This window comes from Lithobates pipiens, unplaced genomic scaffold (genome assembly GCF_037356315.1).
Source record: "Lithobates pipiens isolate NorthernLeopardFrog02 unplaced genomic scaffold, aLitPip1_a1.2 Scaffold_23, whole genome shotgun sequence".
Lineage (NCBI taxonomy): Eukaryota > Metazoa > Chordata > Amphibia > Anura > Ranidae > Lithobates > Lithobates pipiens.
In genome coordinates this window covers 239,351,316-239,375,536 of record NW_027507785.1, presented here as the reverse complement: position 1 = coordinate 239,375,536, position 24,221 = coordinate 239,351,316, and positions in this window count along the sequence as shown.

Below are 24,221 nucleotides of genomic sequence, written 5' to 3'. Positions count from 1 at the left end.
TTTTTTCTCGCTATGGACTTTCATTTATTTATAGTATTGGTTGCTATTTAGTTTTTTATTGGCGCAGCTCTTTTTCTATTTGTTGAAAGCTATTGGCTACTGGCCTCTACGTAGTCCCGTTGTACGTTTTGTACGTCACCTCGTTCCGAATGATTGCTCTAAAAAAAGCTCTACCCCTAAAGAAAAAAAACTGTTTGCTGTAGCTGATTATAAAGTGTGAGCTGGAGTTTGGCTTTAATTTGTTACATAGCTTATTTAAAGCGGTATTAAACCCTTGTTTTTCTTTCAAGTAAAAAAAAATCATGCCTATACTTGCCTGCTATGTACAATGCTTTTGCACAGAGCAGCCCTGATCCTCTTCCTCCTCCGCTGTTGTGGGGACCGGCCATGGTGTAGAGGAGCTCAGAACGAGACCTGGAACGCTGGTGGTATGCAGGACAAGGACAAGGACGGATGATGTCACTGGCAAGCGAAACGTTTCCTGAGCATGCGCACTTCGAGTGACATGGCAGCCACGCTCCTTTATCAAGCTTACCACCTTCTTCTACTCCCCACTGTGCTGAGACAAACTATATGCCTGCTTTTTACCTCCAAAATGTGAGCTGTTCATCTTATGTGGTATTAAACTTGTAATACTTCTCCACCCAGAGGCGCCTCTCCCTTTGTTTATTTACAGTATACTGGGACATAGTTTCTGTTCCCATATGATGGCTGCCCTGAGCGGTGGATCTCTACACCCCCCTTATGGTCTGTGGACTTTTCTTCCATACCTGTTGGACATTTACATATATATCATTGCATTCCTTCCCCACTCCTTCCCCCTGCCCCCTTTTTCATTTATATGCCTCATTACCTATGAGATAAATTGTGTTCAGTTCTTTTTGAGCATATACTTGTCACGTTGATGTGGTTCCAATTTGAAATTAGCTCAGAAGCAGACATTAAATCCCGATTCCAAGCTTTTTTTTTTTTTTATAAATGTCAATCATACAGTGATTATAAAGAGCAGTTTTGGGTACAATACTCACCTTACATCAGGAGAAGTTCCCTGCAGTATCTCTTCTTTGTCACAAGATGTCCTCACTCTTTCGTGTTGAATGACGCCCAGCATTGTTCAAACCAGAAGACTGAAAATACAAGGCATCATGGCCTTATCCCCTGAGCATGGCTCCCAGTACTCACAGTGTATTGATGCATAGAGCATGAATCAGAAGTACCCAAGGAGGACGAAGGCCCAGTGATCCATTTGAATAGAACTTAAAAAGGATTAAAAAAAAAAAAAAGCAAATACTGCCAGCTTAGACCCCTAGTAGTGAGCAAAGGGTCACTGAGGGTAAGGGGGGGGGAGCATGGAGTATAAAGTTAGACTTTATATTAGGTCTTTAAGGCCCTAAAGAGAGGTGGAGGCAGAGTGGTGATATCTCACTCTTCGCCTCATCCAATCAGAGAATTCTTTGCAATCATTGAAAAAATCAGTCAACCTCCTTTGCTCACAATACAGCAAGGCAGCTGCTCGGCACAGTACCCAGAAGCTAGTGGAAAAAACTGGAGAAGTGGTGTCCACTGCAGTGATTTCCAGCTTCTCACGGGATACCGTAGGTACAGTATATACATAAATGCATTGGTCCAAGCCAGTGGCGGAATTACCAGGGTCGCAAAGGTCGCATTTGCGGCTGATCCCTAGCATTCCTCCACCATGGGAGAGGGGCCCAAGAGGGACAGATGCTGCTTGGGTTCGGGCAGGCTCAGGGGCCAGGGTAAACATGTGATGCTGTCTGTAGAAAGCAGGAGGGTAGGTCAGCACACAGCCACACTCCGCCAGGCCAGGCCGATGTCTCCATTGTAGCACCAATTTTTTAAAGTCTACCCATATATACAGAGTGGAGTTGATCTTCAACAATATGGCACCCAAAGCACCAAATATAGGACAAATGCTACTTGTCTTGCAGCATTCCACTAAATCGGGCGCTAGAGATGTGAAACTACACTGAATGGGCGGTTGATATGAAGAGGGGGAGTGGGAGCACTAGGAGGAAAAGACGATGATTGAGCAAAGCCAATGTCTGTCTGACTGAGCCTGCCCTGCCCCCAAGCAATGACCGAGGTGAGGTGAGTGTGACATCTTCAGCCAGGCCACACAGTCTATGGTGGGGTCACAATAGTCACCAGAGACCCCCCTCCACATCATCCCCTTTACAAGTCTACAGAATTCCCCCTTCCCTTACTCTGCAGACCCTTATGTAAAGGGTAATGCTGCAGACCCTGATACTTTATGGACTGTGATATAGAGGGGAACTCTGGAGTCTAATGTAAGGGGGATGTAAATGGGAATGCTGCAGACCGTGATGTGGGTGGGTCAGGGGGGCCATTCATGGTTTCTTGCTTTGGAGTTCTGAAAGTTCTAGTAACACCTGTAGTCCAAGCTGTACCAATGTAAATATGTAAAAAATACCATACCTAGAATTCATCTTTGAGTATGAAAAACTGTAGGGGAAACAAATATTCAAAGGCAGTTTACTAACATTTTGGAAACTATCAGTGGCGGCTGATGTTTTTTTTTCGTGGGGGGCGGTAAACAACCAACCCCCCCAGGGGTCTCGTGGTCGTCTGGTCGTCATCCAGCACTTACACCATCTAGGTTCCGGGTGGGCAGAGCTCCTACGGGCGGTGGGTGTGCATCTCCTCTACCTCATGACGGCTTACGCATGTGTCTCCTCCCTCCTCCTCCTATGCGTCCAATAGGATCGCCTGTCCTTTCAGCTAATTGGGTAACGGGTCTCATGACCCACTTCCTAACTGGTCGGGAGGAGGATCAGTGTAAGAATAGCGAAAATTAATTCGCTATTGTCAAACAACTGGGCGAGCTTGGAGCAGCAGTGCTCTGCTCCCCGATCCCACCCTTTTTTGAAGCTTATTAGAGCCTCTGGCTCTAATCATGTGTTCAACTCCCACCCCCCCATTGGAATTCATGTGTCTGGTGCCCTGCATGTAGATTAGGGGGCTAGACGCATGGATAGGGGGTGGCGCCCATGCGCTCCTAATGGATGGGCCGCCACTGGAAACTACCATCAGTAAGAATGTAGCAGAAAACAAGATCAGTAAGAGAAGAATAGGAAATGTAACAAAAAAGAAAGAAAGTGATGGGTTCTGCTTTATACAGTCTCAACAGCACAACTAACAATAAAGTATGGAATTGATTCAGGCCACATGCCCACCGTCTGGGGCAGATCACCGACCCACCCAACTAGAGACATCAAACAATATCAATCTCCATGTTGTGCAACTGTATCCAGAGTTCCCATATATGTATATATACATTTCTTATGCTTGTCTTCTAGGATACGCGAAGAAAGCTCATTTGCCAGTGTATTATATACTCTCTGCTTGAGCTCTGGAAACAGTATGAGCTGCTGCTTCCAATTTCTAGCTAAATTTAGTTGAACTGTGAAGAAAATGTTAATGTATTTTGTGATTCAAAGGTACAGTACTATGCAAGAGAGCCTGCCAATGATTCTTAGTAATATCTCTGAAATAACGATCTAAGCAGACAGAAAATGCAACAAATGAGCAGACCCAACAAATATGTAACATATCTCCAACTGCATCACATCCACAGAAACAACTACAGAAACAGAACAAATAGGGTTCAAATTAGATATTCGAGAGGTGCATGTATGTGTCTTTCAACTCTATATTTAGTGGTTTGCTTGGAACATGAAGTGATTATGAATTGAGAGACCTTGCCTGAGACAGACCCTGTCTAAGCTAGACAGTGGCAAGATGGTCATACGTGTGTGTGCTTTCAGCTGTGTGACTTCTGTATAGATCATCAAAGTGGTTCACATTAAGCAAAAAAAGGGTATCTTGTTTTTTAAAGGATCCGAAAAGGGTTAGGTACAGTGGTAGGGTCTCTTATATCCAGGTTAAATATAGCCATGGTCTAATCATAGGGCCATTGTTTATTTTTTTTGTGTCTAGTTCTGGATAAATGCATAGGGGTCTATGTCTAAAATATTACTTCCTATGATTGTTAGCTTGGTCTAGTCTCAACTCCAGGCCTCAAGGCACCCCAACAGGTCATGTTTTTAGGATTTACATTACTTTGCAGAGGTGATTTGATCAGTTTCACTGCCTTAGTAATTACCACAGCCATTTCATCTGAGGGAAATCCTGAAAACATGACCTATTGGGGCGCCTTGAGGACTGGTGTTGAGAAACACTGGTCTAGTGGACATAATGCAGTATTTTCTTGATAGGGGTATTTTAGGAAAACACTGCATTATGGCCACTAGATGTAGCTGCTGACCATAGGAAGTAAAAATATTAAACAGATTACAGGCATTTAACCTGAACCTCAAGGATAGAAACACGGCAACTGCTACATGCTTGTTCCTGGACTGTCATTCTAATTATATCTGACTAGGACAAGAATGCAGGACAGAAGTTCAGATTTTTCAGATTTCACTGTCTACACATTTGTCAGAGACTTACAAAGCAGTAATACCAAAATCAGAACGAGGGCCTTGAGCTTTTGCCTTTAAAAAACTCACCAAAGGCAGCTACCATATTTCACTTTCGGGAGAATATCAGTTGGTTGGTTCTATATTCATTATGTAGTGCTACCCCCAAAGGAGCAGATAAAAAATGCTGGTTACCTTTTTAAGTATATTTTACGTGCTTAAAAATTCTTACATGGCCTCCCTGCTTTGTGATGTTTAGGAGAGGGCTGTTGAGTAATATTTAACATACTTAACCCTGTCTAATCTGTGCTCACCATTCTTCCATATCAGCTGTCAACGAGATTGGAACACTGTCTGTCCTAACACAGGGTTAAAAATTTAGAAGGCCCCTCCTGCATTGTATGCTATTGAGGTATAGCTCACTCTATGGGGCACCATGAGAATATCCAGAAATTTGTAGAATCAAGCATAACACCTCCTCTTTAGAAACACCTAAAGAAAGGGTAAGAAGTATTTTTTTTTTTTTTTTTTTAAACGTTTTTTTTAGATTCTGTTTGAATGGGAATACATAACAAACATATAGTAGCTCTTTCTCAAATTTGACTGCAAAAGAGGAAATACCCTTTAAGACTAGAAAATAATGGGGTAGCACTTTTCCTTTTGCATGCATGATCATGTAAAATTCATGAACAGAAGTAACCTACCTGATGGTTACATTAGCTAGGCAGACCTGGTTGCCTAGAGATCTTGTTGCAATATTTTATTTCTTAGTTCCAAAGAAATAAAATAAGTTAGTGGGTAATGCAGCCCATCCAAAATGGAAAGATCAGTTTTGGATGTACTTTTAAATTCCATATTTCTTGTTGTATTGTTTTGATTCTGTAACCTTATAAGAAGGGTTTTCAATTCTGTTAAGCTGTACCTTGACCATATGAAATTGAATTTATCCTTAGAACATGATACAGCAGACAAATATATTGAATTTACCTGCCTAACAATTGAATTTTGTTTCCCATGATTGTTTTTAAGATCTGGCCTGCACTTACAAATTATTGTGGTGTGTTTTATAAAGGTCTACTCTTCCTTTGTTTTTGCTTTGTGGCTCTTTTAAAAATGGTAGTAAATTCTATACATTTTTAAAATTCCCCCCTGCAGATTTGTGACAGATTTACCTGCCCTCCAGCTCTGAGATCTCACCACTCTCGGTGCTTCCGTCTTCTCTCGGTCTTCTTTCCAGGTTCATGTTCTCTAAATGGCCAAGCCGCAATGACGTCACTCCCACCCATGGGCACGGGAGTCACTCTTGCAGTACGACACTCTCTGCATTCATGGCACACAAAGTTTGCTGTAAATGCTGAGTGTACTGCACATGTGCAGTATCGTCATTGGCTAGAGCTGATGTAAATATCTACCAAAATTCCAAGTTTAGTACTTATTCATGGAACCTACTGATAAGACTTAGTTATAGCAGGCAGCACTGATCGAGTGGCAAAAATCCAACAGAGTGGTTGTGCAGAAGTGAATCTGTAAATCCACTTCTGTACAACCATCCTTGGCTGTACATGGATCGAAATTTGGTCAGTCCTTGCTGAATTTCTATCCATGTATGGCAGGCTAATGAAATATTAGGAAAAAAGAGAAATATGCTAGAAGATAAGGTCTCTGCAGTACCGTCAGAACAGAGATGAGCTGCATCACTTAAGCTTATTACACAAGCATTAAGCACCTATCAAGATCACTAGGAAGATAGCATTCTATCCATGGGGATCAATCCTGCTCAAATTTGTGAGATTTATCACTACCATGGCATCCTTTGTTTCACCCGAGCAAGGACCACCATGCTCTCACCAAAATGTTTTTTACCATGGTAAATAAAATACCATATTTATCGGCGTATAACATGATACAGGCGTATAACACGCACCTTCATTTTAAGAGGGAAGTTTAAGATTTTGTCGTAGTTATAATTGAGAATGCAACTCTGTTTTTTTTTCCCTTTCCAGAAAGTTGCTCAGTTTTGAGTTGATTTGTGGAAAAAAATTGGAAGATACTGGGATAGGGAGAGATCTAAAGTAATATAAGGTCTTAGTAATGTTTGCATCTTGAATGCTGCTATTTTTCCGATCCAAGAAAGTTTAGTTTTTTGGATGGACTGGAGGTCTTTGTTAATTTGATCCTAAGAGATTGGGATAATTGACCTGATTTGTAGATTTGGGGTAGGTTAGTTGAATCCCCAAATATGAAATAGAGGGGTTGTCCCAGTTATAGATATGTTTTTGACACAAGTCATCAACTTGATCAGGCGTAATATTCATTGGCAAGGCATAACATTTGTTAGGGTTGATCTTATAATAGGAAACCGATCCAAAGGCTTCTAAAGTATTTCTAACCTCATTTAGAGAAGTATCAGGACTGGGGAGTGTTAAAATTATGTCATCTGCAAATAAACCTAGATTATGTTCTAATTGACCAATTTTAATGCCAGTGATATTGGGGCTATATCTAATGAATGCCTTAAGGGGCTCAATTACTAGTGAGAAAATAATGGGCATCCTTGTCTGGTTCCATTAGACAGTGTGAAGCTTTTAGAAATGTTGCCAGATGTAAATACCCTGGCCGATGGTGTCGGGTAGAGGGACATTATGGCTTTGTGAATGAAGCCAGAAAATCCAAGGGTCTCCGCAATGTATCCCCAGTGAACTCTGTCGAATGCGTTTTCTGCATTCAATCCAATGAGCAGAGAAGGGATTTGATTGTGCTCTATATGATTAATCAAGTTAATCATTCTCTTGGTACTGTCAGGGCCTTGACGTCCTTTAACGAATCCCACTTGAACTGGTTCAATATGATAAGGTGTTATTACTAGCAAGCGATTGGCTAGTACTTAGAAATAGATTTTTGGTCAGAATTTAATAATGAGAGCCTGTAATTAATAGGGAGAGAAAAGGTTGACTGGGAAAAGTAGTGCTATTTGATGTGCCACATCCAAAATTACAAAGTGAGAAAATAACGTTTTTTCGCCTAAGCGGACTTTTAGGCAACATCTATTAAACAATATCAACAAAGTATAATAATAAAAAAATATTTATTCAAATTTAACATGATAAAAATTATTGAGTGAACATGAAGCCATGAATTAGCTAAATACAGTCAAATAATATCACCCTGTACCCATGTAATTAATAGGTGACATTCGATTTTTTTCCCTGTTTTGGAATCGTAATAATGACAGCTTCAAGCATCTCTTTGGGAAATGACTGATTATTTACAGCATAGTTGAATAGTTTAGCTAGGTGGGATGGTAAAGTTTTGCTGAATGTCTTATAGTATTCACTGGACAGACAGTCTGCTCCTGGGGCTTTATTCATTGGTAGGGATTGGATAACCTTATTCATTTCTTCTCCCAAGATTAGCTCGTTTAAAGTTTTCAGAGTAGAAGAGTCTATAGTTGGGAGGTTGATCTTGCTTAGGATTTGGGTAATATGTGAGGGTTGAGGTTGGAGGGTGTCTTTGTCATTTTTTAAATAATCGAATTCTTTCAAATATTCTGCAAATGCATCTATTTCTTGCGGACTGTGTATGACTTTCCCAGAGTTATGATGAGTTAATTTCTATTTTTTTTTTGTTTCTATGGCTTAGTTGGGAAGCTAGATATTTACCCGCTTTGTTTCCTTGTGAGTAAAAATTAAATTTGAGAATATCTTTCGTGGTTGGAGACTAGTAATGCTCAGAGTTCATTCCTTGTGTCATTAATTTGTTGGAGAAGGGAAGATTGTTTTGGGTAAGTTTTGTGTTCTTTTTCTAGTATGGAAATAGTAGCTAGAATGTTACTTATTGCGTAAGTTGTTTTTTTTCCCTAGAATCCATTCAGATCAGTAATCCCCTGGCATATGCCTTATGAGCACACCATAAACTAGAAATGGAAACAGATTCATTATCATTAATTTTGAAAAACTCTTCTAGTCTTTCTTTCATGACCGACGTTAGTCTCTCCTGTGATAGAATGTATGTATTTTTTCTCCAAAGAAAGGAGTTAGAGGTTTGTTGCCCTAGATCAATGATCATTGAAATTGGGGCATGGTTTGACCGTGTTATGTTATGGATACAGGCATCTGTGATTTTTTTGTAGGAGAAGTCTGTTGAGAAGTCTGTCGGTGATGAAAAAAATTGATTCTAGTATATGACTTATGAATGTTAGAATAAAAGGTGTAGTCCTTTTCTGTTGTGTGAAGACATTTCCATGAATCATGAAGGTCTTCGTGCGCGAAGATGTTTTTCAGTCCCTTTATTTTAGAGTGACTTACTTTGGTGGTGTCCATAGTTTGATCAATTGGGGTGTTAAAATCTCCCTGATGAAGTCATTTGACGATACGCGTAGGAACACAATTGGCCAGTAAGGACACCGGAAGTGACGTCCGGAAGCGCGAACGTGACACGCGTTCGTTTAAGTTGTGCTTTTATTATTGTTTTAAATGTGAGTACCTTACCTTCGTTTTATACCCAATAAATTGTGAATACGTACTTCACTATTGGAGTGTTCCCCTTGCTTTCTCTGCATGTTACAACGTGCCCATGGTGAATGAGAGTCCAGGATTACATCACCTACTGAACCTACATTGGACAACAAGCGTCACTTTGGAAATGCTGTTTACCTTACAGCAGTAAGGTAAGGTAATTACTGCACCTAGTGTGAGGATATTATACGCATAGGAGCACTGGTGGAATCCACCCCCTGCTTTTGGAGCACGCAGGATACTGCCTTGTTGATCATCAAATGGACGCATTTTATCACTAAATGGATATGCTCTCCATATAACTATAGTTCACCTTATTTTTGTTTTTGGAATTTTTGCTCAAACACACATTTCACTGCTTATGGACTATTAGTATTTTGTTCAGACACGTGATACACTACACATGGATTATTAGTATTTTGTGTATTCTTTGATCTGTTTTGCACTTTTATAACGACACTCAGTTGTGTTTTTTTTTTTTTTTTTTTTTTTTTTTTTTCATATCATTTATATATTTGGATATATACTTAATATCATCTCACTGTCATCTATAGAGGATTTTTCATATCAAGTTTTTTGTCAAGCGCACAATGTGACCTGGTTTATTGCACTTTAATATTTATGCACATTGTCTGAGCTTATTTAAACATACAGTTTCACATTTTAGTTTATTTCTGTTTTGGTTGTCACTTGAGTACATGTTAATTTAATTAGATCTAAGTAGTCGGAGCGCAACACCATTTCTTAATCACTATCACTTAATCTGGGGAGGGTGTATACCCCTGCCGGTGTTTTGCTGCAACCCCACTAGTTTTAGGACACATTGGTAGGCGCGAGAATACTTTTACTCTCATTTAGAAATGGAAACAGATTCATTATCATTAATTTTGAAAAACTCTTCTAGTCTTTCTTTCATGACCGACGTTAGTCTCTCCTGTGATAGAATGTATGTATTTTTTCTCCAAAGAAAGGAGTTAGAGGTTTGTTGCCCTAGATCAATGATCATTGAAATTGGGGCATGGTTTGACCGTGTTATGTTATGGATACAGGCATCTGTGATTTTTTTGTAGGAGAAGTCTGTTGAGAAGTCTGTCGGTGATGAAAAAAATTGATTCTAGTATATGACTTATGAATGTTAGAATAAAAGGTGTAGTCCTTTTCTGTTGTGTGAAGACATTTCCATGAATCATGAAGGTCTTCGTGCGCGAAGATGTTTTTCAGTCCCTTTATTTTAGAGTGACTTACTTTGGTGGTGTCCATAGTTTGATCCATTGGGGTGTTAAAATCTCCACATATTACAACATTTACCTTTTGAATTTTCCTAATTAATTTAGGGACTTTCTGGAGGAATTGCTGGGGATTTTTGTTGGGAGCATATATATTAGCAATTGTCAGAACTGAGTTTTCAATATTAGTGACCAGTATGACATATCGCCCTTGAGAATCTATTTTGGAGTCTGAGTTGAAAAGAGACAGAGTCTTTAATAATTGTTGGAAATAATATATAAAAGGTGGCACTAAGCATATACAAGTGAATATACAGTGTATATCATGAACCAAAACCATGAACATATATCACTGCAAAATAACACATATATTGCTGAACATATAGCAAGCTAAAAAGTCCATTAGTGATAGTGTTCCCAACACCAAAAAAATGCTTTTAAATAAAGCTTCTAGTTCTTCCAACACAGGTGCTCAATGGAAGGTGCTCACCCCAGGTGTTTGAGCACTTTTTAAGGTAGGTCGAATTGCGCATTTGGAATGAAAAAATTTATTCCCACTGCCAACAGCACTCCACTCCAATGGAACCTCTGGATGAAGCTAGGGCATAAAAATTTACTCCACGGGAGATGAGAGAGAAAGTCTCATAGTATAGTATATTTAATAAAATTTAAAAGCAACAACAAAGTAGTAGGTTACACTCACATGTAAAAGTGCCTGCCTGGTACTAGGGAAAACAACGCGTGTGGATCTAGCTGGTTCCTAACGTAGTAACGTGCATTCCACATCTCACTCGTAGGGGTAAAGCCTGGTGTGGGGTGACAAATCAGGATCCGGAAGTGACGAATCTTCTGCTCTAACGTATGTTTCACCGTAAATTGTGTCTTCAGGAAGTGACCTCATGCCACTTCCAGCTTGCTTATATACGTATGGGATGGTTGCTATTGGCGAGACTCCTCCACAATTTTTTCTTTATGGATTCCAATCCGCACACTCTGTCAACAACATTATAAAATAGCCAACCATTTAGAATTTTCACAAATGTTAACAAACATAATTCCAATTTTAATGGAACAATGATCCTGTCACATATACTGTATATCTGAATAAACTAATTTGAATAAACAAATTTGACATACCACAGAGGGGAATTTCTCTGATCATCGCCATCTTGTGGATGCTAATCTAATAGTATTGGAAATAGCCTCATGTGAATATGAAGGTATATTTGTGGACAAATAAAAAAACAATTATGCAAAATATTATTAAAATTTTTATATTAAAGATTATATTAAACATCTAAGAAGCCATATATGTTAAAAATACCCCTGTAAGTAGTATATAGAAAAAGGGGGAAAACGAGTAATGAATGAGATATTCCTCATATGTAGTGAAGCCAATTACACAGAAAAAAATTAAAACATTAATAATCAGTTAGTAAAACTTTGGTTTGTGAGCATAATTTGTTCCAGAAACATGCTTGTATTCCAAAGCACTTGTATATCAAAGCGAATTTACGCATAAGAAATAATGGAAACTCAAATGATTTGTTCAACAATCATTTATTCATAAGTTCTTCAGTTTATAGTCCAGATAAAAGGATTATAGCACTGTGATAGGTTGTGTAACCATAAAATATCCATCCACAAATGGAAGCCTCCACAAGGGGATTAGAAGCAAAATCCAGCAGGAGCTACAGTGTATAAAAGAGAAGAGCGGCGCCTCTAAGTCCAGCAATATGGTTACATTTAACAAAGGTACAACAGTTAGCAACTCACATGATTGATTTTTAAAAGAGGCACATCTAAGTATGCAGGCATCCGAGGTAAAGCTGTCCACATAGACCATCCTCCTCACCGCTGGCTTTTACCGATGTCGGCCTGCAATCGTGACTGGGAAGACTACCCTGCAGTAGAGCAATCTGAAAGCGAGGCTTGAAGCACTCATTGATTGCAGCATGGAAGGGACAAAGTCGATGGCGGTGCAGAGGATGGTCTATTTGGACAGTTTTACCCTGAATGCCTGCATACTTAGATGTGCCTGTTTTAACCACTTTCAGACCGGACCATTTTGCTGGTAAATGACCAGAGGTCTTTTTACACTTTGGCACTGCGCTGCTTTAACTGGTAATTGCGCGGTCATGCAATGTTGTACCCAAACAAAATTTGCGTCCTTTTCTTCCCACAAATAGAGCTTTCTTTTGATGGTATTTGATTGCCTCTGCGATTTTTATTTTTTGCGATATAAACGTAAAAAGACCGCAAATTTTGAAAAAAAATGATATTTTCTACTTTTTGTTATTAGAAAAATCCAATAAACTCAATTTTAGTCATACATTTAGGCCAAAATGTATTCAGCCACATGTCTTTGGTAAAAAAAAAGTCAATAATTGTATATTTATTGGTTTGCGCAAAAGTTGTCACATCTACAAACTAAGGTACGTTTTCTGGAATTTACGCAGCTTTTAGTTTACGACTGCCTATCTCAATTCTTGAGGTGCTAAAATGGCAGGGCAGTACAAAACCCCCCCAAATGACCCCATTTTGGAAAGTAGACCCCCTAAGGAAATTGATAAGAGGCATGTTGAGCCCATTGAATATTTTATTTTTTTGCCTCAAGCGATTGAATAATGACAAAAAAAAAAATTTTTTTTTTTTTTTACACAAAGTTGTCACTAAATGATATATTGCTCACACATGCTATGGGCGTATGTGAAATGACACCCCAAAATAAATTCTGCTGCTTCTCCTGAGTATGGGGATACCACATATGTGGGACTTTTTGGGAGCCTAGCCGCGTACGGGGCCCCGAAACCAAGCACCGCCTTCAGGCTTTCTAAGGGCGTAAATTTTTGAGTTTACTTCTCACTACCTATTACAGTTTTGAAGGCCATAAAATGCCAAGATGGCACAAAACCCCCACAAATGACCCCATTTTAGAAAGTAGACACCCCAAGCTATTTGCTGAGAGGCATGTTGAGTTCATGGAATATTTTATATTTTGCCACAAGTTGCGGGAAAATTACAAACTTTTTTTTTTTTTTTTTTTTTTTAACAAAGTTGTCACTAAATGATATATTGCTCATGCATGCCATGGGCATATGTGAAATGACACCCCAAAATAAATTCTGCTGCTTCTCCTGAGTACGGGGATACCACATATGTGGGACTTTTTGGGAGCCTAGCCGCGTACGGGGCCCCGAAAACCAAGCACCGCCTTCAGGCTTTCTAAGGGCGTAAATTTTTGAGTTCACTTCTCACTACCTATTACAGTTTTGAAGGCCATAAAATGCCAAGATGGCACAAAACCCCCACAAATGACCCCATTTTAGAAAGTAGACACCCCAAGCTATTTGCTGAGAGGCATGTTGAGTCCATGGAATATTTTATATTTTGCCACAAGTTGCGGGAAAATTACAAACTTTTTTTTTTTTTTTTTTTTTTTCACAAAGTTGTCACTAAATGATATATTGCTCACGCATGCCATGGGCATATGTGAAATGACACCCCAAAATAAATTCTGCTGCTTCTCCTGAGTATGGGGATACCACATATGTGGGACTTTTTGGGAGCCTAGCCGCGTACGGGGCCCCGAAAACCAAGCACCGCCTTCAGGCTTTCTAAGGGCGTTACAGTTTTGAAGGCCATAAAATGCCAAGATGGCACAAACCCCCCCAAATGACCCCATTTTGGAAAGTAGACACCCCTAAATTTAGGGGTACACTAGTGAGACTAGGTAATAAATGGCGGGTGCCCTGAAACTATAAAAAAATAACTAACCAACCAGCGTCACCTGTAACAGTTATATGGTGATCACTGGTGAAAGGGTTAACTAGGGGGCAATTAGGGGGCTTTATGCGGTAGTATATGGGGGTCCCTGGCGCTATAAAAAGCTGCAGCGAACCTAAATACCTACCTGCCTAACTACCGTCACCTGTGACACTAATACAGCGATCAGAAAAACGATCGCTTATTAGGCTGGGTTCACACTGGAGCGATGCGGGAACGCCACGAATGCGCGGCGGGTTCCCGCATCGCATGCCTCCCGGCGGCAGTTCACACTGCCCTATGCGAACTGCTGGGAGTGTCAGTGAAATGTTACTGACACCCCCAGATCAGTTCGCATATCGCAGTGCGATCTGCAAACTCGGATCGCATGGTGTGAACACCCATGCGATCCGATTCTGCTGCGGGCCAAAAAAAGGGTCCCGTGCGAATTTGCGGCGGGTGCGGCGGGTGCGGCGAATGGCTGAACTCGAATCGCACAGAGATCGGATGTGATTTGCACTGCAGTGCGGTGCGAATCACATCCGTTCTCATAAACCGCTGCAATGTGAACCCAGCCTTAGTGACACTGGCGACGGGGGGTGATCACGGGGTTAAACCTTTATTGGGGGGGTTAGGGGGGTACCTTAGAACTAAAGGGGGCTAACCCTAACTGCCCTAACAGTTATTAGTCACAAATGACACCCGCCGGGTGATCAGGGGGTTAAACCTTTATTAGGTAATAAATGGCGGGTGCCCTGAAACTATAAAAAAATAACTAACCAACCAGCGTCACCTGTAACAGTTATATGGTGATCACTGGTGAAAGGGTTAACTAGGGGGCAATCAGGGGGCTTTATGCGGTAGTATATGGGGGTCCCTGGCGCTATAAAAAGCTGCGGCGAACCTAAATACCTACCTGCCTAACTAGCGTCACCTGTGACACTAATACGGCGATCAGAAAAATGATCGCTTATTAGGCTGGGTTCACACTGGAGCGATGCGGAAACGCCGCGAATCCGCGGCGGGTTCCCGCATCGCATGCCTCCCGGCGGCAGTTCACACTGCCCTATGCGAACTGCTGGGAGTGTCAGTGAAATGTTACTGACACCCCCAGATCAGTTCGCATATCGCAGTGCGATCTGCAAACTCGGATCGCATGGTGTGAACACCCATGCGATCCGATTCTGCTGCGGGCCAAAAAAAGGGTCCCGTGCGAATTTGCGGCGGGTGCGGCGGGGGTGGCGGGTGCGGCGGGTGCGGCGAATGGCTGAACTCGAATCGCACAGAGATCGGATGTGATTTGCACTGCAGTGCGGTGCGAATCACATTCGTTCTCATAAACCGCTGCAATGTGAACCCAGCCTTAGTGACACTGGCGACGGGGGGTGATCACGGGGTTAAACCTTTATTGGGGGGGTTAGGGGGGTACATTAGAACTAAAGGGGGCTAACTCTAACTGCCCTAACAGTTATTACAGTCACAAATGACACCAATGCAAAAAAAAAAAAAAAAAAATGACATTGGTGTCACTGTGACTGGGGGGCAGGGGTAATTGGGGGGGTGATCGGGGGGTAAAGGGGGGGTGTGAGTGTGCCTGGCATGTTCTACTGTGTGTGTAGAGTGTTGGTGCAACTTACTGATCCGCTCTCCTCCGTGTCGGAACGAAAAATACCGACACGGAGGAGAGAATACATCACTTCCTCTCCTGTGTTTACATTACAGGAGAGGAAGTGATGTCACCGGGGATTTCTATTCGTCGGGAGCGATCGCGAGGGGGTGGCCATGAATGAATGGCCGTCCCCTCGTCCGGGATCGCTCCCGAACGAATACCGACCGCCGCAGGCACCGGGCGGGGGCCCGATCGGGCCCCCGACCCGCGGGAGGCAAGGGACGTACATGTATGTCCTTATGCCTGCCCGTGCCATTGTACCGACGTACATCGGCGTGCGGCGGTCGGCAACTGGTTAATCATCAACCATGTGAGTTACTAAATGTTGTACCCTCAATAAATGTAACCATATTGCTACACTTAGATGTTCCTCTCTTCTCTTTTGTACTCAGTTGTGACATGATGCTACTTGTATATCAAGACATTACTTGTATATCAAGTCAAAATGTATTTAAGAATTTTGCTTGCTTTGCAAAATGCTCTTAAACCAAGTTACTCTCAGACCAAGGTTTTACTGCATTTCAAATCAATACTGATGTTGAGTCCCATCGGTTGAAGAGATTGCAGTCTTTATATCCACTGAGTCTCCATTTGGGACACTTTTTTGGTCATGTCTGTACCTCTCCAATAGGGGTGGACCTTATTAATACCCCAAAACCTAAGTAGGGAGGGATCCTTGTTGTGCCCCAGCCTGAAATGGTTGGACACACTGTGGTATTTGTACCCTTTCTTTATGTTTTCTATGTGTTCCCCCACCCGTTCGGACATGGTTCTGGTGTTCCTACCCACATATTGAAAATTACATGGACACATTAGCAAATACGTCACATATCTAGTGTAACAGGTGATCAGCTGTCTAATATTATATCATATTCATCCCCCGTCACCACTGAGGAAAAACTGAAGTTTTTCTAGTTTTGTCCCAAGTGATTTTGCATGCCTTACATCTTCTACATTTGTAAAATCCTGTTCTATATAAAAAGGTGTGCAGTCTTTTATGAGGCCAAATTACATTTTTTGCTATCATATTGCGCAACCTTGGGGCCTTCCTATAGATAAACTTAGGTTGGCTGGGAAGAATCTTTTTTTTTTTTTTTTTTTTTTTAAATCTTTATTTAAGGAATGCGGTACATATAATGCAGCGTCATAACACATTAAATCACCAACAGAAAATTCGGTGCCAGCCCAAAGAAACAGTATATCACCAATGACCGTAATTAGTATACATCAAAACCAATAGTCACATGACTAACACTATCTTATGATATTTTGGATGTCGAAGATTCTCATTTCCCCCGCCTTATAAGTTTGGTAGTCAATCCAGGCCTCAAACCAAGCCCCTCCCAACCCCCCCCCCCCCCCCCGAAAAAAAAAAAAGGGGGAGGGGGGGGGGGGGCGGAGGCCCCGCCAGACGGGAAGAATCTTTTTGAGTGTATGATCTTTCTGCAAAATTGCCCAGTGTGTTTTGAATATATTTTCTACTCCTTTATATTGAAGGCGAAAACTTGAGATGTACGCAAGGTTGTACTGGTCCCCCCCCCCCCTCAGGTTCTTTAATTTTGGGTTTTAAAAAAGTGGCACAGTCAATTTGCCTAACTTGTTCTCTCGTATATTCCAGTTGTCATTTGCTGTATCCTTTCTCCACAAATCTGCCTATAAGCATGTTAGTCTGGGCCATATAATCTTCCTCTTTTGCACAATTATGTTTGATTCTGAGAAATTGGCCCTTGGGAATTCCATTTAGGGTGGTGACAACTATGAGTGGAGATGTTCCCATTCCGATCAGTGTCTTTGAAATGGGTACGAGTCCCCAATCCAAATCCTTTCTTATAGATCTCTAAATCCAAAAATTGGACACAAGATGGTGCTGGTAAATTTTATACAATACTTATTACGATTCATATATTGTAGAAACACTTCTAGCTGTTGCATTTCTGCAATGTAATCCCCCCTTTTGAGGATTAAAATACCTCTTTCTAAGCTGATTGATAGAGGTTCCAAAATGGGAACAAAAAAGAAGCTAAAAATGTACTACCCAAAGTTCCGAAAATTCCAGTCATATACCAAATCCCTAAGATACATAAAAATAAAAACAACCTATATATTCTTGACTTGGGGAAAACATCAATGATTTTCTACAACCCATTGAAACAATGGGCAAAGCTTACCTTAAAGACAGTAGGGATCTCATTAATAAAATTAGGGAGATGAAGTTAAGGGAGAACACATTACCGGTTACAGTTGATGTGGAATCTCTTTATACTAACATTGGTCAACAAGATGCCCTTAGTGCCACTCTATGGGCATTACATAATTATTCCAATCTTAAGACCTCCCAAAGAAAATTTCTTGTTGAAGCTATGGATATGGCAATGACCAATAATTACTTTTGGCATGCCGGTGGCTTCTATAATCAGGTGAAAGGGATGGGGCAAGATATGCAGCGAGTGTTGCTAATATTTTTTTAAACAATTGGAAAGAAGAAAGCATCTTCACAAATCAGTGGCTCCAACTAAACATGTACCTACGATACATAGACAATGTATTTATTGTATGGGAGGGATCACAAAAACAACATATGAATCGCAATAAGTATTGTATAAAATTTACCAGCACATGCCATCCATCTTCTATTCAAGTTTTGGATTTAGAGATCTATAAGGAAGAATTTGGATTGGGGACTCATACCCATTTCAAAGACACCGATCGGAACGGGTACATCTCCACTCGTAGTTGTCATCACCTAAAGTGGGTGAGAGCAATTCTCAAGGGCCAATTTCTCAGAATCAATCGTAATTGTGCAAAAGAGGAAGATTATATGGCCAAGACTAACATGCTTATAGGCAGATTTGTGGAGAAAGGATACAGCAAACAACAACTGGAATATACGAGAGAACAAGTCAGGTAAATTGACTGTCCCACTCTTTTAAAACCCAAAATTAAAGAACCTGGGGGGGACCAGTACAATCTTGTGTACACCTCAGGTTTTCACCTTCAATATAAAGAAGTAGAAAATATATTCAAAACACACTGGCTAATTTTGCAGAAAGATCATACACTCAAAAAGATTCTTCCCAGCAAACCTAAGTTTATCTATAGGAGGGCCCCAGGGTTGCACAATATGATAGCAAAAAATTTAATTTGGCCTCCTACAAGACTGCCCACCTTTTTGGATAGAACAGGACTTCACAAATGTAGAAGATGTAAGGCATACAGAACCACTTGGGACAGGGGGATGAATATGAGACAGCTAGGTATGTCACGTATTTGCTAATGTGTCCATGTAATTTTCAATATGTGGGTAGGGCCACCAGAACCATGGCCAAACGGGTGAGAGAACACATAGACAACATAAAAAGGGTACAAATAACATCATTTCAGGCTGGTGCACAACAAGGATCCTTCCCTACTTAAAGTGGATGTAAACCCGAAATTTTTTATTTTTTTTATTTTTTGATGTCATAATGTAGAGTATAAGATTTCCTATCATTGGAGCCCAGTCTTGCCACAAAGAGTTAATCCAGCTCAGAGAAATCCTCTTTTATTGTTCAGTGAGATAAATCTTGACAAACGGAGAAAAACTTTGTCAAATCCTCCCCCTTGCTGTGAGTGACAGGTGATTTACATATCTCGTGGACTAGCCTAAGAGACATGCATTATTTTTTAACCACTTAACAACCGCCCATTGCCGATTAACGGCTTCAGGGCGGTTGTTTAACTCTGAGAGGCCGTTAATTAACGGCCTCCCAGAATTCTGACAGTGGACCCGGCGCATCACGAATCACGGTAAACGGCCGCTCATCGCGGCCGTTTACCACGTGATCGCTCCGTCAAATGACGGAGTGATCACTTGTAAACAAGCCGGCGTCATGTTATGACGCCGGTTCCTCCCTCCCCCTCTCTGTACCGATCGGTACAGCGGAGGGGGAAGAGATCGGTGTCAGCAGCGATGTGGGCTGCATCTGCAGTGCCCACATCGCTGCTCACCGAAAATTAACCCCTCGATTCCCTGCATTACTCTGCAATACCCTGCCATTACTCTGCATTACTCTGCAATACCCTGCCATTACTCTGCATTACTCTGCAATGCCCTGCAACACTCTGCAATGCCCTGCAACACTCCGCAATGCCCTGCAACACTCCACAATGCCCTGCAACACTCTGCAACACCCTGCAACAGCCTGCAACACTCTGCAACACCCTGCAACACTCTGCAACACCTTGCAACACTCTGCAACACCTTGCAACACTCTGCAACACTGCAACACTCCGCAATACCCTGCAATACCCTGCAATACTCTGCAACACTCTGCAATACTCTGCAACACCCTGCAACACTCTGCAACACTCTGCAACACCCTGCAACACGCCGCAACACTCCGCAACACTCTGCAACACTCTGCAACACCCGCCAATACCCTGCAACACTCTGCAATGCTCTGCAACACCCGCCAATACCCTGCAATGCTCTGCAACGCAGTACTCTGCAACGCCATACTCTGAGATACCCAGCCATACTCTGAGATACCCAGCCATAGTCGGTGATACCCTGCAATACCTAGCCATAGACATCCCCCCCCTCCCGCCACCCTCCGCCCTCTGGTGCTTCTACCGAATCGCTAATACGATCAAAGCCAGAATCTTTTTTTTTTTTCAGGTTTCCCAGCTTAGAGGTGAGATGCGGGGTCTTATTGACCCCACATCTCACTGTAAAGAGGACCTGTCATGCCATATTCCTATTACAAGGGATGTTTACATTCCTTGTAATAGGAATAAAAGTGATCAAAAAAATTATTTTTGGGGAAAAAAATGTCAAACTAAAATAAATAAAGTAAAATGAACAATAAAAAAAAATGTTTTTTTTAAAGCGCCCCTTTCCCCATGTGCTCGCATGCAGAAGCGAACGCATACGTAAGTCCCGCCCACATATGAAAACGGTGTTCAAACCACACATGTGAGGTATCGCTGCGAACGTTAGAGCGAGAGCAATAATTCTAGCCCTAGACCTCCTCTGTACCTCAAAACATGTAACCAGTAAAAAAAATTTAAATCGTCGCCTATGGGGATTTTTAAGTAGCGACGTTTGGCGCCATTCCACGAGCGTGTGCAATTTTGAAGAGTGACATATTAGGTATCTATTTACTCAGCGTAACTTCATCTTTCACATTATGAAAAAATTGGGCTAACTTTACTGTGTTTTTTTTTTTTTTTTAACCAAATCGAAAAATTACTGCGCAAATACCGTGCGAGATAAAAAGTTGCAAAGACCACCATTGTATTCTCCAGGGTGTTTGCGAAAAAAACATATATAATGTTTTGGAGTTCTATGTAATTTTCTAGCAAATAAATGATGATTTTTACATGTAGGAGAGAAATGTCAGAATTGTCCTGGGTGCTCCAGAACACCTGATGGCGCTCCATGCATGTTGGGCCTCTGTATGTGGCCACACTGTGTAAAAATCTCACACATGTGGTATCGCCATACTCGGGAGTAATAGCAGAATGTGTTTTGGGGTGTAATTTGTGGTATGCATATGCTGTGTGTGAGAAATAACCTGATAATATGACAATTTTGTGAAAAAAATAAATAAATAAAAAGAATCTTGATTTTGCAAAGGATTGTGGGAAAAAATTACAACTTCAAAAAACTCATCATGCCTCTTACTAAATACCTTGGAATGTCTTCTTTCCAAAAAGGGGTCATTTGGGGGGTATTTGTACTTTTCTGGCATGTTAGGGTCTCAAGAATTGAAATAGGCCGTCAGTACTTCAGGTGTGATCAATTTTCAGATATTGGCACCATAGCTTGTGGACTCTATAACTTTCACAAAGACCAAATAATATCCACCAATTTGTACTTATTTTTACCAAAGATATGTAGTGGTATACATTTTGGCCAAAATTTATGAAGAAAAAATTACCAATCTGCTAAATTTTCTAACAGAAACAAAGAAAAATTCATTTTTTTACAGAATTTTCGGTATTTTTTCTTTTATAGCACAAAAAATAAAAAACCCAGCGGTGATTAAATACCACCAAAAGAAAGCTCTATTTGTGTGAAAAAAAGGACAAAAATTTCATATAGGTCCAGTGTTGCATGACTGAGTAATTGTCATTCAAAATGCGAGAGCACCGAAAGCTGAAAATTGGTCTGGTTATTAAGGGTGTTTAAGTGCCCAGTGGTCAAGTGGTTAATTCCCTCCCAATCCTTTCTTCTGCTGCTCTGCCAGGATTGGATGTTCCACAACTCAGCATAATTGGGCATGCTGAAGTCATGTGGTTACTTCCCTGTCTTTTCACTGGATGTTAGTGATCATAGCAGAAGTTCAATGTAAGAAATACCTACAGAAAATGCATATTGACAAGGGGAGTGTAGAGGTGGGCAGGGAGTCTACTGACGTCACGACTCCACCCACCGAGCTCCAGACAACAGACCCACCCACAGAATCTGCAGTTTTTTGGGTCTCATAACAGACAGAGGGGAGACATTTGACAGGAAAAGATACATGCAGGATGCATGTATATCCTTATAGATAACCCCTATGGCAGTAGTTTAGAAAGGATGACATTGGGTTTACATCCACTTTAAGTTTTAGGGCATTGGAGAGGTACAGATATGACCAAAAAAGTGTCCCTGTCAGGTCACCTAGAGGCCAGGTGACAGATGCACACCGAAGGGATCAGGAGTGCACCGCAAGGTTGTGGGCCCTATGGCTGACTGCTGTGGATTGGAGTCAAGGTGATAAGGAAGGCAGGGCCGCCAGAACACCAAGACGGATCCCACCGGGGTTAGAGAGTAAGATTCCCTGGGGTGCGGAGTCTAAGAGCCAGCAGGTGTTCACCAGAGCCTCTAGTGGTGAGGATGGACTGTGCTGCAACTGGCTCCAGGTCGCGACCCCCAGAGTCCCCCAGCTCACACCCACAGTAGGCAACAGGAGGATAGGGATAGTGAGGGATAAAGCCAAGATCGAGGGCACAAGCAGACAGGGATAGTCAGGGACACGCCAAAAGGTCAGGATCACAGGCAAACAGGGATAGTCAGGGACATGCCAAAATCGGTAACAGAACAACAGAAGAGCACACAGCAGGTAACAGGAAGCCAAACACACAAAGGATGATCAGCAGGGTTGGCCTGCAGTGCACAGGTTAATATAGAGTTCTCTGATAGGAGCTAGGGTGGAGCCAGGCCAGAGGATGGATTACAAAAGCAGTCAGGTGAGAGTCGGCTTGTCTCTAGAGATGAACACATGGAGACAGGTAAGCAGACAAACTCTATTGCATAACCATGACAGTCCCAAATGGAGACTCCGTGGCTATACAGACTCCGATCTCTTCAACCGATGAGACTAAACATCAATATTGATTTGAAATGTTTCCTAACTGATCATTGTTTTAGTTTTTTTCTGTGTAATTGGCTTTACTACATATGGGGAATATTTCATTAATTACTTGTTTTCCCCCTTTTCCTATATAATAGCTACAGGGGGATTTTTACCATATATTGGCTTCTTACATTTTTCTTTTCCAATGCTTTTATTCAGAAAGTAATAACAAGTACAAAATTAACATTTATCATCTTAGTGCAAAGTAGTCGTACAGGTATTAGGTTGATTGTGAGTCGGTTACATCATACATTGCCTTGTATTTTTGTGAGGTTAAATGTATCCCTGTCCCCACTGTAGATTTATTCAGTGAGGATAGATCTCAACCGAATATTACATATGAATGAATCTCGAGATAGAAAACTGAAAGAAGGAGTCCCCTCTAAATGGTGCATGAGTGTGCTTCAACATGTCACTCTAAGAACTGTGAGGGGAGGCCCCTTCTCCCTCTGTCACCTCCATCAGGTGTGACCGACTAGAATAACTTATAAGTGGGTCCAGAGGCCCCGGATAGTCTGTGACCCCTGAAGGCCAGCTCCGATTGATAATAGAGAGAGAAGAAAAGGGTAGGAAGAAAAGTAGAGGATAGTGGGGGGGTGCACCCCGGACCCGGAGAGAAGAACCTCTGAGCCACTCCCATCTCACTATGTGGTCGAGAGGTAATTTTTCCAAGGGTCTCATATTTTATTGAACCTACCTTGTCGTTTAGGATCGCTGAGAGGCGTTCGTTCACCATTATCCATGATAGTTTTGATTTTATCAGATGAAAAGGGATCATTGGGGATTTCCAAAGATTTTGCAATCGCTATTCTTGCTGCAACAAATATGAAAGCAATGAGTCGCTTCATGTGCCTCAATGTCCCCTCCACTGGGCACCCCAACAGTGCCTGCAGGGGTGACTTAGTAAGGTTCGCTTGAGTCAATGAATATATGAAGTTATATGTGCATATCCAAAACCTTTGCACTTTTGGGTATGTCCACCATGTATGAAACAGGGTGCCATCTATATTGCAACCCCTGAAGCACTATGGGGAAGCCCCCGGGACAAAGTTAGCAACCCTCGCTGGGACCATATACCACCACATCAAGACTTTGTAGTTTGCCTCTATCAGCGAGGTGTTAGTAAATGATTTAGATGCAAATTGTGACATTTTGCACCATTGCTCGGCTCCTAACTTGATTTCTATATCTTTCTCCCATTTTTG